This window comes from Phaseolus vulgaris, chromosome 11, assembly GCF_000499845.2.
Source record: "Phaseolus vulgaris cultivar G19833 chromosome 11, P. vulgaris v2.0, whole genome shotgun sequence".
Classification (NCBI taxonomy): Eukaryota; Viridiplantae; Streptophyta; class Magnoliopsida; order Fabales; family Fabaceae; genus Phaseolus; species Phaseolus vulgaris.
The window spans coordinates 47970975-47985756 of NC_023749.2; the positions used below are offsets into that span (position 1 = coordinate 47970975).

Sequence of the window (14782 nt, forward strand, 5' to 3'; positions counted from 1 at the left end):
CCCACCGATAGTACTCTTCACAAAATTGACCTTAAGCCCAGAAGCAAGCTCAAAGCAGAGTAAGATCGCCTTCATATTGAAGACACTTTTTGTATTAGCTTTACAAAAGAATAAAGTGTCGTCAGCGTATGGTAAAATATTTACCTTCACTTTATCCCTTCCAACCTCCAAACTGTCAATCAAACTCTTCTTTTCTGCCATCCTGGAAACCCAGCCAACCCTTCCGCAACTATCAGAAAAAGAAACGGTGCTAACGGATCACCATGACGAAGTCCCTTCCTAGGAGTAAATTCCCTAGTTGGACTACCGTTCACAAGCACCGAGACTAAAGTAGATTCTAAACACCCCTTAATCCAACAAATCCATTGAGCGCAAAAGCCCAACCTCTCTAGCATATATAGAGAAAATCCCAACTTACCGAGTCATATGCCTTCTCATAGTCAACTTTAAAGAAAACACAACTCTTCCTTTTCCTTTTATATTCTTCCAAAACCTCATTCGCCACTAACACACTATCTAACAAACCCATACCTTCCAGGAAAGCCGACTGTCTAATATCAATGACTTTACTAATCACATTTTTCAAGCGTAGAGACAACGCTTTAGAGATGATCTTATATAAGCACCCGACCAACGAAATAGGTCTAAATTCGCCAAGTTGCTGAGGGTTTTCTACTTTTGGAACAAGACATAGGAATGATGCATTTGAACCTCTAGGCCAATGACTCTTAGATGCAGAATCCTTCACTGCTGACACCACATCCGACTTAATGATTTCCCAACAATGCTTTAAGAACCCAAAATTAAAACCATCAGGGCCAGGACTCTTAAAACTATCACAATTCCATACCACATCCCTAATTTCTTTTCTAGAAAAATCGACAATCAATAACTCATTATCTTCTTTCGAAATAGAGTTGAACCTAACGTTGTCCAACCTAACTTGACATCCTTCTTTTCTGGAAAACCTCTCTTCGAAGAAAACTCTGACCTTGTCCTTAATCACCTCCTTATCCTCACACCACCGGCCGTCAACAAACATCTCATGTAACTCATTCCTCTCCCTTCTCCACTTCACAGATGAGTGGAAGAACTTTGTATTAAGATCTCCATGTTTCAACCACTTTTGTCTTGCTTTCTGGAACATAACCGCCTCCTGTTTAAACATAGCTCTATTAAGGTCATCTAACAAAGTTCTCCTTTCCTCCCTTTCAGACTTAACCAAGCCTCTATCATCATCTTGTGCATCTAACACATGTAACTCCTCACTAGCAAGGTTAACATCCTCGAAGACCTCTTCGTTCCAAACTTTTAAATCCACTTTAAGCTTTTTCAGTTTCTCTTTGAAAATATAAATTCCACGTCCTTGCACATCATAGCTAACCCACTTCCTCCTCACAAAGTCTTTAAATTTACTGTCTTTGCCAAACATCCAAGCACCTAAAAGGTCTCGGACCCCAGTCAACAGACACTTCTTTAAGAACAACTGCACAATGGTCTAAAATTAACCTATTTAGAACGAACTGTTGACAACGGGGCCAAGCATCGAGCCATTCTTTTGACACAAGAACCCTGTCAATTATGCTCTTCACCATTCCATTTGGTTTATACCATGTAAACTTCCTGTCAACCAACGGGATATCTACTAATTCTGATTTTTCAATAAACTCATTAAAACCTTTTATTTCTCTAGAATAATCTGTCTCCGAGATCATACTCTTCCTCTCCTCTTGACTTCTAATTGAGTTAAAATCTCCAACAACACACCAAGCCTTCGAAAGTTGATTCGACCTATACCCATTAATCTCTTCCCAAAACCTCTTTCCTCTCCCATAAAGAACCAGAGCAATAAACATTTACTATTGTTACAAGTACCCCATTACCAACCTTCCAAGAACCCTCAATAATAGAGAAATTCCTTCCATTAACATAGTTAGACATCTGAAATAACTTATTATTCCAAATTGTCAGGACCCCACCAGCACTATTGTTTGCTTTATTTACAACCCAGTCAACTTCATTACTTCCCCAAAGAAGACAAACTTTCTCCCTAACACAAGAACCCTGTCAATTCTGCTCTTCACCATTCATTTGGTTTATACCATGTAAACTTCCTGTCAACCAACGGGATATCTACCATAACCTCCAACCGCCAATCCCCACTCCCACCGCCGCAAGCCACTCTCTGTCCGAAGACGACACTTGGAGTGCCCACCACCTTTGTCACAGCCAAGCTTCTGCCTCCTGTTACCCCATGTAGACCTACAGCTACGTTATTTGCAAACTCCCACATACCTGAGTGCTCCTGCTCATAATCTGGACCAGACCCACAACAGACTCCTAACCGGCCCAAGCTTCCTGCGTGGCCTAAGAAACCATCAGCAAAAAGCAACTCTTCATTCTCCTTTACACGTGAAAAAGAGGAACCTGCATTAAATGCATGGCAACTCTTTGCATGCACTTCTTTAATGTTAGGTAGGTGAGAGGTGGTCTCTATATTGCATGGTAGGGAACCACGTTCCACCTCAGCCCTTCCCCCGAGCCCATTCCCAACTCCAACACTCATTAATGAGTTATTCTCACCCACCACCTTCTCCACTAATTCTCTCTCCTTATTTAATCCCACGTGCCCATTCCCAACTCCAACACCCATTAAAGAGTTAATCTCACCAACCACCTGCTCCGCTAATTCTCTCTCCTAATTTAATCCCACCAACTCAATCCCAACTCCAGCACTCATTAATGAGTTATTCTCACCCACCACCTGCTCCATTAATTCTCTCTCCTTATTTAATACAAGAGCATCCTTAAGAGCATCCTTACAACTGCACTTAGCAGCGGGCCAAGCCTCCAAAGAGTGGGCCACTCCCTTCAATTCTACAAGGAATATTCTCAAGGGGGGCAACCACATTTACTGCACCTCTTAAACTCTCTTGAAAATCAGTAACCTCTTGCAACTGGACAGCCGTGCATGCCTTGCTCTGGACAGTTTCGTCTGCACTAGTTCCCGTTCCAATAACTTCACCGAAATCGGAAGCCACTGAATCAAAAAAACTCCCTCCCAATTCACCTTCTTCTGACCTTGCTTCCGTGTCCACCTCTGAGAAACCCCCATTCCACTTAGCGTAAAGTCTATTAAATTCAAGATCCTGGACTCTCTCCTCCTCTTCAAGCAACACCTTAAACGAGATGTCATTGATACAGATATCTCTCTCCATCCTAACTGAACTGGCTACCAGTATCTTAACTTGAAAACGAGCAAACTCTAATATTTCCTTTTCCAAAGTTACGTCATCTATCTGGACCACTTTCCCAACAAGAGCACCAATACTAACAAAACTCTGATTACACCAAAGTTGTAGAGGGATTCCTCTACACCGAACCCATACCAACCTTTCTTTAACTAAAAACGAACCATCCCCAGGGACAACCGAAGAAAACAGCTCATCAAACCACGTTTTGTTATCAACAATAAGCTTCCCAAGAACTCCCTCGTCGTCACAAGATAACAGAAAAGACTTCTCCCCAAGAAATCTTAGCCTAAAAAGACTAAATCCTCCCATAATAAAACTTTTCTTAATCGACTTCATACGAGATACCTCCCTAATACAACCAACAAAACATCCCTCTACCCAAGAGGTTGATTCCATTTCTACATTAAAAGAAGTAACTCTCGCACTCTCCTGTAAGTAGTTTGTAACCTCGCCCGAAACAAGAACCTGAGCATAAGAAACCTTCTTCTGTTGCTCCTTCGGTTTCCAAACATTCCTAACACGAACCGGTCTCAGTTTGGTGTTCCAATCTTTCCTTGTCACCTCACTCCTCCGGTACTTAGGTAGGTTCACCTGTAATTTCCACGTACTTATCCAAATTGCATTAAGTTCCTTTTCTAGACAAAAAGCATCAGCCACACCATGAAACCTAACGAACCCAAACCTTTGATTCCTTGCATTAAGTTTTCTAGATATGAAGACATCCAGAACTCTTCCCCATCTTTGGAAAACTTTCCACAAATCTCTTTCGAAGAAATGATCGGGAAAGTTAGTAAAGAAGAACAAGGTATCAGCCATCGTCTTGCACCCTACCTCACCGGAAAGAACTCTCAGCTTCACCGTAATTGTATATAATCACTGAATCACATGGGTTTCTTTAAGCACTTTTCTTTGTACAGAATATAAATACCTCTTTACCTCTAATAAAATAATTTGAAAACAAAAAATCTCAATTTACAATCCTCATTGTTGAACGATTTCTTATGTTACAGTGCTCTAGTGAAGAAATGGTTAAAGGCAAAAATCTGAAAAGAAAGAAATAGTCTAGAAAGATAAAAATGAAAATAACTCTATGCCTTTTCTATTACATAGTGTCTTATAAAAACCTTAGAAATTAATGTAAGTCAATCCCTATAGGATAGTTGTTTTCTCTACAAACAGAAAGATATAACCATAAGATTTTCTATTAGATATGACAACTAATGCTTCTAGATGTAATCTTTAAACTTTGCGAACTTTGATGTTTTCCCAATCAGCCTTGAAGATGTGGGCGTAGTATCAATTGCCTCTTTGCCTCCTCCTGGGGAACAACCTTGTCCTCAAGGTTTGTGGGTATTTGGTAAGTTGGGTTAAATGAGAGTGAAACAAATGAAATAGAATGTTGGGTTTCGGGGTATGAGAATTGGGTCGTGGAAATTGTGTAGGGCGTTAATTAGACCATGGTATGAGTTGGGTTAAGCTTGTGGTTGTGGAGAAGTTTGTTGGTGTCGTGGAGGGTGATTGGAAAACCCTTATGATTGAAGGAAAGATGAGGGATATAAAAATCAGCTCGTAAAGGACCCAAGGAGCGTAGCTAGTCTATTCAGAGGACCATATAAGCGCCTTCAATTGGAATAAGGTAAAATGGAATGGAAAAATTATGGTGTTGCATGAAAACCATCACATTAGGATAAAGAAACAAACAATAAATTCGTTCTCTGTTTCCCACCATGAGTGAAAAGGGTGTGATAGGAATGATACACAATTGGAGGTTGTGGGCTAGACGGGGTTGCAATATGTTTAGGAACTACTTGTGTCTACAAGGATAGTGATAAAAAGATGACCAATGAGGCCTTCACTTTTAAAATTTTGGAATGAAGGGGTGCCATAGAGGGCTTGGAATGATAGGTGAATATGAGTGGTGTCGTCTATTTCTGGGTTGGAAAATGTGTTGGGTTGTGGGTTGGAAACACTAGTGCAAAAAATCTCATTTACGACACCAAATACACATCGCTTTACTGTCAAACGTTGTCCATCAAAACGTGGTGACATTTTTTAAATTAAAACGAGTGTAAAACAACAATTATGGGTCAAACCGCTATTTTAGACCAAAGTGCCTTGGTATAAAACTACGGTTCTGGGTGGAACCAATGTTTTATACCAATCGCTTTGGTATAAAACAACAGTTGCACCCACAACCGCCATTTTATACCAAGGCGCTTTTGTATAAAATGGCGATTTTACCTAAGGTTCATCGTTTTACGCTCGTTTTATTACCCTAATTCGAAGCGTGTCACTTACGCTTTCGTTTTTCGTTTGTCTTTCCGCTTGTTCTTACTCTCGTACTCTACTTCTTCATCTACATTGCGACATTTCCATATTGTAAGTTTTTTTCTTGTTCACATTCACTCATTGCATTCTCCTCCATTGCTTATTATTTTTCATTTCTCTTATTGGTTTCTCTCCTCCATTAGTGAAGGTTTTCTTGGCTGCCATCACTATTTCATTGGCTGGTACACTGGTGCAAAATGTAAAAACAACGACTATTTATTTAATGCGCTTTTACAATCAGGCGCTGTCATTCAAAACGTGGTGGCATTTTTTAAATTAGCTTCATTTACGAATGTGGCTATTTGTAATAGCCGCATTCTTAAATCAAAGCGTTTGATTGATGAATGCGACTTTACCTATACCGCATTCTTAAATCAAAGCGCTTGATTTATGAATGCGACTTTACCTATACCGCTTTCTTAAATCAAGGTGCATGGTTTCTCTGTTGCCACCACTGGTTTCGTTGTCGTTGTCCGTCGCTGCCACTGCCCTTCACCACCGTTCTGCCATTCACGCACAAGGTTGGTGTGTTTTTAATTTTTTTAATATTTTTTAGTATTATTAATTTTTATATTTAGTATTTATTATTAATTTATATAATGTTAGCTTTTAGGTTAGAATAATTATTAATTTGTTACATTGTAATTAAAGTTATATTATTTGGTATTTATTAATTAATTTACATTGTAATTAGAGTGATATTTGTAATTAGATTATTTAGTATTTATAATTTATTTATTTATTTTTAATTAGATTTTGTAATTATATTATATAATTTATTGATTTTTAATTGATATTCTTTATTATTTATATCTGTAATTAAATTTGTTAATTTTATACTAGATGTATATTTATAATTCTTTGATACGTGTTGGTATTGAGTCCGAGAATGTTCGACCTTCATCAATTGATATGTGTTGGTATTGAGTCTGGGGTGTTCGACCATCGGCAAACATGAGATTTCACACGCATTAGTGAACACCTAAATGACCATTACAGAACATAATGGATCGAGATTGGATTAACTTCGTTCGCATAAGTGATGAGTACAAAATATGAGTAGAAGAATTAAAATTTATGCAACATAACACCTACAGTAGTGGTCTTGATGGAGTAAAGTTTAGGTATCCGTGCGTTAATTGTTTGAACGGAAGGAGATTGGATGTTAACAAAATCAGGGAGCACCTTCTATGTGATGAGTTTCTACGATCTTATACAACATGGACATGGCATGATGAATTATTAAGTTTACCAAGTGTTTTCGTATCCGAAGAATATGTGGGGTCCACCATAGATGATGCAATACATGGTGAAGTACATGATGATCAATTGGAGGACATGATTCCTGATGTTGGAGTTGTGTCTTTTGTAGAAGCACATGGATATGGAAGTATGTCAAGTGATGCAGAGACTCCACTCTATCATGGAACAACTAACTTCACATGCTTGTGAGTAGAGTTAAAATTGATGAATTTGAAGGCAATAAATCAATGGACTGATAAAAGCTTCACAAAATTGCTTCAGTTGTTGAAGGATATGCTTCCAGAAGGAAATAATCTACCTAATTGCAATTATGAGGCCAAAAAGATTTTTTATCCTATGGGTATGGAGTATAAAAAGATACATACATGTCCTAATGATTGTATATTATATAGTAAAGATTTTAAATTGTTGAAAATTTGTCTAAGGTGTGGGTTATCACGTTATAAGTTGAAAAAAAAAGACAATGATACTATTGAATAGATGGAAAAGCATGGACCCCAATGAAGGTTGTGTGTTATTGTCATCATTTCAAGGATGAAACGTTTGTTTACAAACCCAAATGATACTAAGAATCTTAGATGGCATGCAGATGAGAGGAAATGTGATGGCATGTACCGACATTCTTGGAAGAATTTTCCTGGGTTTCAACCATGGAGACAGATGCAAACAAAAGAAAACAAAGAAGAAAAAAGATAAGCAGGAAAAGATAAATAGAACCGTTGGCAGCGGAGAGCAGAGCGGGTTATACCCGCTTTGATACCATCTTGGATTTTTTAAGGTTGTTCATCCCTCTTCTTGTAAAAGACAATGAGCGGTGCGGTGAGTGTGGATAAGAACAGAGAGTGGTGACGGTGGTAAAGGGAGAGTGGAAAGAGATAAGCACATAATTAATAATTAATAAGACAAAAGTAATTTTTATTAAAAAAAAAACTTCTCTTATTTACACCAGAAACAGGGTATAAGTTAAATACACCCGAATACACCGTGAAGATGCAATTGAGTTTGATCCATACAAAACAGAAAGAAGGCCCATAAAGATAAAAAAAAAAAAAAAAAAAAAAAAAAAACATATATATATATATGGGAAAAACAACTCATGGAATACGTTATAAAAAAAATGTATGAAATATATCAATATATTTGTGTTTCAAAAAATTAAATAACTTGTGAACAAAATTAGAAGGTAACTTAATAGAACTCTTCAATATTTTATTATTGGTGATTACTATGTTTTCAATCATAAATCATATATTTCATTCTCTTCCGTTCCGTCCAATAATAAATTTGTTAGTTCTAATATTTAATACTTCAAAAATTCTATATGAAATCAAGAGTACATGAAAATTAAACTAAGAGATAATAATAATAATAATAATAAAAATAATAATATTAATAATAATAATAATAATTTAAAACATAAGAAAACATACAAATTTGTGAGATAAGTGAGACTCCATAACTCTTCTGGAATTTCACCAACCACGTTCAGTGCATAGACTCTCCTGTGCCATTTAAAAGAAGCCCGAAAAAAGTGAAAATTAAATTACTTGTAATTATAATAAGCTTCCAACTTCAATATACATCATGTTAACGAAGAAATGAATGGTATATTTAATAAAATGGTTGCATTAAAAAAAAAAAAGGTTTTGCTTATATAGCTATTAATAAACTTTTGAAACTTTAAATTATTGCTAATACTTCTCCTTAATTCAAAGTCTTAGTAAGAGAGAAGTATAAGTTCACTGATATGAAACTCATCATCTTTTCTCTTTTGAAATCAATAATTGTTTTCTCACTGGTACTAATAATCAAAAGCTCATAACATATAAGCTTACAATAATTATTTTTTATTTGCACATTATATTTTCAACATTTCAAATAAACTCCATGTTCTAAGATGAATTTCAAATCCTACATAAGGTAAAAAGCTATCTCCTATTCTAAATTTTTGGTGTTTGTTTAACAGTTCCAATTATATATAATGGTGCATAAACATTACTACAATTAATGTTTGGTTTTTTTAGAAAATCCTTATGCCACAAGTCCTACCTTGTGTTTCACCCCTTCTCCTTTTGGGTTAACTTTCACTTTTTAGGCCTGTTTTAATGCTATAAGTTTCTTATTTGAATGAGGATTAACCAATTCCAAATCTGATTCTTCTATATGGAATTTTGATATTCTCCCTTCATAGTTGTTAGCCACTCTTCCTTAGTTACTAGCTTATCAAACTCATTAGGTTCAACTTCTACTATAAGTGCAAAAAATAACCAAATCAATTGAAATCCATGATAATTTTCTTACATCAGAATCTTTGTTGATAATTGGTGCAATTGAGAATTCATTTTCTTCTAATAGTATCTTATAAGGGCATGAATGTTCAAGAACACACATCTATAAGAATCACAAAAAAACATGTCACGACAAGTTGTTCTTGTTCAATAAAATTATTGGGTGTGAAGTGAGGATCAATTAAGCATGTCACGTCTAACTAACTTTTTAGTCTCCAGTTATAAAATAACTTTCCATTGGCAAAGACCCTACAATAAAATTTCTTGAAACAACCATATTTCATGTTGATCCTTCTTAGACTTAACTTAAAGTGTTGCATTCTAAAAGAGAATCTTCTAAAATGGTGAATAAATAGTGAAGAATCACTACCAGGTCACAACTTTGACAAAAAGATTATGAGGAAGAAATGATTTTCTTGGTTGTTAATTCTCTCTCAATTCTCACATGCTTAAGTTGAACTAAGTTCTTGAAACTATGCACCCAAAATGAAAGAATGAATGCATTGTATATTTGATAAAATTGTGTATATGATTAGCCTTTCTTATATATGTAGTATCAAAATTTTATGCTTTGAATTATTCTTATCACAACAAAAGATAAATTTTATCTCAAAAATTAAAAAATAAAGTTAAGAGAGGGAGAGAGATACTATGCTGTGATGTGACAAGTAGTTCCATTGCCAAAGGAACAATCACATTTGATGAATGGGTTGTAAGCTTCAACAGTTGTGATATCATCAATGGCTCTTCCACTGCATACTTCACCACTTATATTCCACAAAGTTGTGTTTGCCGATATACCCCATTTGCTGAAGATTGAATTTAAGACTCTTGCTACATTCATAAGTTCACATCTTTAGGAAAATGTGCTAAAAATAAAAGCAAAATGTGAATCTAAGGTATTCAACATGAAACTAAGGAGGGAAATGAGATTATGAGAGAGAATAAGTAAAATTTTAATTTTTTAAATATCAAATAAATATGTAAAAAGTTATTCTAATGAGATTGATATCATCACATGAAAAATAATATAAAAAAAAACATTTATTCTTCCTTTCTCTTCTATGTTGTTATTAAAGGAAATAAATTCCTAATCAAGTTTTTTTCTCATAAATTTGGATCTTTATAGTTTTAATAACTAAATTGCTTTCAAAATGCTCAATTTCACATTTAATTAAATTTATCAGAAAAAAGTATGATTGTAATGGTAATTTATCTAATTATCAACTTGATAGTTATGTTTTAGCTTTAATAGTTCTAGTTTTAATGTAAAAAATATTTTCCTATTTTACTCTAACAAATTATATCGTTACTTAATTTTGTGGCAAATAAAAGTAATATTTTTTAGAGAGTGAAGTTTTTATAAACTACATGTTTAGCGATGGTTTTAATTTGAGCAAACAAAACTAGATAAATTATTCAAAATTATATATTACAATCTATTATAAGTTTCTCTTTATTAAAAAAAAAAACTATTTAAGAATCGAGTTCATTAAGACTTTAAATACATCTTCCTCCTTTAATCTCGTCTAAACATTTTTTAAAAACAAAATGACGAAAAAATTTTAAGTTTCAAAACGAAACAATTTACTTTAACAATATTATCTCAACTTATTTAAGATCGGAATATCAAATATATCCTCTCTGAAACTGTCTAGAGATTAACATTGGGAAGATATTGAAACGTTTTTTTAATATGAATAGTCTTAAGCAGCAGAGATATCTGTACCACCATGATGGAATTTGTTAAAAATAAAGAATTTTCCAGAATTCAGACCTTTTTCCATAGCCACACATTAACAAGAAAACTAATCTATTGATTTCGTTTATATGAAAAAATCCTCATAGAGAATGATAGGATGATATTATCGGTGAGAAACAGAAACAAAAGGAAAAGAGAAAGCACTAACCTTCTGAAGGATCTGTGGTGGCGTCTGCAGCTTGAGCTTGTGCAACGTTGACCAAGCAGATGAAGAAGACAAAGAATGCTACACCGCGTGCAAACGACCACTGCACCATGATATCAACTTGGTCTTTGAGGTAAGAATAAAATTCCATAGTTTTAGAGAAAACTAATTATAGTTCGACTAGTGTTGGAGATCCCACGTCGACTAAAGATGAGAGCCTTTCATAGTATATAAGTGGGTGCAAACCTCAACTCTATGAGCCGGTTTTATGGGGTTGAGTTAGGCTTAAAGTCCGCTTCGTAATATGATATCAGAGCCATTTCGAGCGGGTAGGTCCTTCAATTGAGAGTGAGATTTTAATAATATTTTATATTAAAATATAAATATTTATAGATATTAATCGATAAAGTAATCATAACTCTTAATTTATGAATTTATATATTTTTATATAATAAGAACGATTTATTTCTAAATATGTGTTAATTTTAAGATTTTAGGGATAATGAAGATGATTAGGCAAAAGAAAAATATACAAAGCTAAGAAGGGAATAACTCACCTGCACTCACCAAAGCCCGTCCAAAACTTGCATAAGCCCGACGGTTCCAGAGGATCTCGCCCAATCTCGTCCTGGCAAGATCACTCCAGTGAAGTTGGGTCTTTTTTTGTGCAACTTGCCTAGACGAGCCCAATAATGCTCAAGCCAATTAGGTTATATAGGAGGCTTGAGGCACAACCCTAAACGTGCAAGATTGAGAGAAAAACATCATTAAGGTCAATTGTAATCCAATTGGGAGAAAAAGAGGTGTTACTCTGATATTTGTCATTTAATCTAAGTGTTTTACTTATAAATCAATCAATTGTTATGCTTTGTATAATTAGTTGAACAAATAAATCAATTAGTTGATTTAATTGAGTTTTCAATCTAACACTAGTATTTGCAAAAATCTTATGAAAATAATTCACCCCTCCTCTTGTCCCAAGCCACTTATGCTAACATTATGGACTTAATTATAGCTCATAATTAGGCCCTAGTGTACATTTGATTAAAGATCTTACATATCAATTAGACGAATTCCAATTTAAGGCACACAATTTATTTCTTTAATTTTTAAGTTTTAAAAATTTCTTTTCCTTTCCTTTTTTTTTTCTCTCAATTTTTGAATTGTCCCTTCATCTTCTTCTCTATTTTGTATTCTTCATTCCTCATCCATGGAGAACTAACTATTGAATTTCAATTCATGATATCAAGAACATATAATTTGAATTGAATTTTGCATTGATTATTCCGAATTTGTTTCTTCTCTTATTTCATATTTGCATTTGATTATATTTTCAATTGCATTAATTAATTGAACCAGTTAATTGTTAAGCTTATATATGACTTTTTTAGAGAATTATGATAAGAAGAATGGTATGACTCTTGAATTTGTGAATTGAAAATTTTATTTTTTATATTTCAACCACTATTGCCTTTTCAATTTTATTTCATTCTAAGAAAATCTCAAACTAATTTGTATAGGAATATATATTCTTTGATAATGAGCAAGGTTGTGTTCGTAAAATTTTATAAAAACTAAGTTGTTTTAATTTCAAAATAACATTGAAAACCAATCTTATAGTCTAGGTTTAACAATTTCAATAAAAGTGGTCTAAACGACACGTGTATTTTATGAGGATATGGAGTTTTGAAGCTTATGTTAAAGCGACAATTGTCAAATAAGCTTGGTTTTATGTTTGACGAATGTAATTTTGTGGATACAGGAAAGAAGCTAGGTGTTGACGTATTCTACAAGACTTATGTTGACCTTGTCTTACTTTAACATATTGTGGAGTGTGTTATTGTTCCACGACACATCGTATTTTTTTTATATTTCAATTTCTTCAAGTTCTACTTTTCTGTTATTAATTCTCTTAGAGATGAACTTTTTTGTAAGTACACCAGTCTTTGCAACAAGCATTTGATTCTAAAAAAAAATTATAGAAGTAACATACTTAGCTTTTGGAGTATTCATGGATTGATTTTAAAAAAAATTCAATCTGAATCCAATATAATGGATTCAATTCAAAATCCATATCCATTTTAATTTAGGCAAATTTATTTGGATTTTTTTAAATCTATTTAAAATAGATTAAATTTAGATTAAATTCACTTTTGTCAATTAGATTAAATCCACTTTATCAATTAGATTAAATTTATTTTAAACTGGGTCCTAGCTAGCTTACCTTGACATGGATCGAGCCCACTTGACTTGACATGGACTTTGGTCCACTCGGTCCAACATGGAACCTAGCCGACTCGACTTGACTAGGACCTGGGCCGACTCGACTTAGGCCCGGACTGACTCTTCTCCACATTGGTCTTTGCCAACCCAGTTCGACATTGGTCATGATCGACTGGGGTCGACTACTTGACATCAACAGAACCAACTCGGGTCAACAACGGCTCGGACCGACTCTGCTCGACATCGGTCCGGGCCTACCCAACTCGACATCAGCCTAGACCGACTCTACTCGACATCGGTTCAAACTGACTTGGCTCGACATCAGCCCAGACCGACTCTGCTCAACAACGGCCCAAACCGATTCAACTTGACATGGGCCTGGGCCAACCCAGGTCGATATCGGCCCAGGCCAACCCGCCTCGACATCGGCTTGGGCCGACTCTAATCGACATGGACCCGGGTCAACATCGGCCCAGGCCCAAGTCAACTTGGTTTAATATGGACTTGGGTCGACATGGGCCTGGGTCGACTTGGCTCGATATGGGCCTGAGCCGAATCGACTCAACATGGTCTCGAGTCGATTTGGCTCAACATGGACCCAAACCGACTTGGCTCTACATTGGCTTGGATCGACTCGGCTCGACATCGACCCGGGTCGACTTGGCCCGACATGGTCACCGGTTGACTTAGATCGATACTGGTCCAGGTTGACTCGAATGGACATGGGCCCAAGTCGACTCGGTTCGACATGTACGCAGGTCGACTCAGATCGACATGGGCCTAGGCCGACTCGGCTCGACATGGGCCCAGTCGTCGACTTGGCTCGCATGGCCTCGGGTCGACTTGAATCGACATGGGCCCAGATCGACTTGACTCGACATGGATCCGGATAAACTTGCTCGGCATGGACCCAAATCGACTTGACTCGACATGGACCCGGGTCGACTTGACTCGGCATGGACGTGGGTCGACTTGGCTTGACCTGGGCCAAACCAAGTGAAAATCTAACCCAAAATAATCTATTTTGGATAATCCAAAAATATATCTAATATATATCTAATCCATATCCAATTAAATAGACTGAACTTAAAATCCAAAATATATGGATTTAAATTTGAGGTAAATCCATTTAGAACTAAAAATTTGAAAATTTGGATTTACTTCCCACCCTTACTTAAAATCATTAAATTGGCAACAAGTCCTGAGATCTAAAATGGAGTTCATGTACACTAACCAAGTATTGAACTTTGTGGAGAAAAAAATTATATGAATGGTAAACTATATATTTTTAAGGCAATTGGTAACAAAGGGATTCATTCAAATTTCACTTGTTATTGCATCTTACTATGATTATGAGATGTTGCAAATGGATGTGACGATAACTTTTTTTATATGAGAGTGATGAACATATTTTATGCTTATTTTTAGAATAATTAATTATATTGTTTATCATTTTTTTAGCGTATAAATATTCATTTTTAACTTAGTTTTGGTAAACGAGTCATAAAAAAAAGAATTA

General features: G+C 35.3%; 1 pseudogene; it reads right to left on the minus strand.

The window, feature by feature from the left end:
• LOC137809155 (probable LRR receptor-like serine/threonine-protein kinase At1g56140) overlaps positions 1–11171 on the minus strand; it is a 33770-nt pseudogene extending 22599 nt beyond the window's left edge.
• Between the last annotated feature and the right edge of the window lie 3611 nt (positions 11172–14782).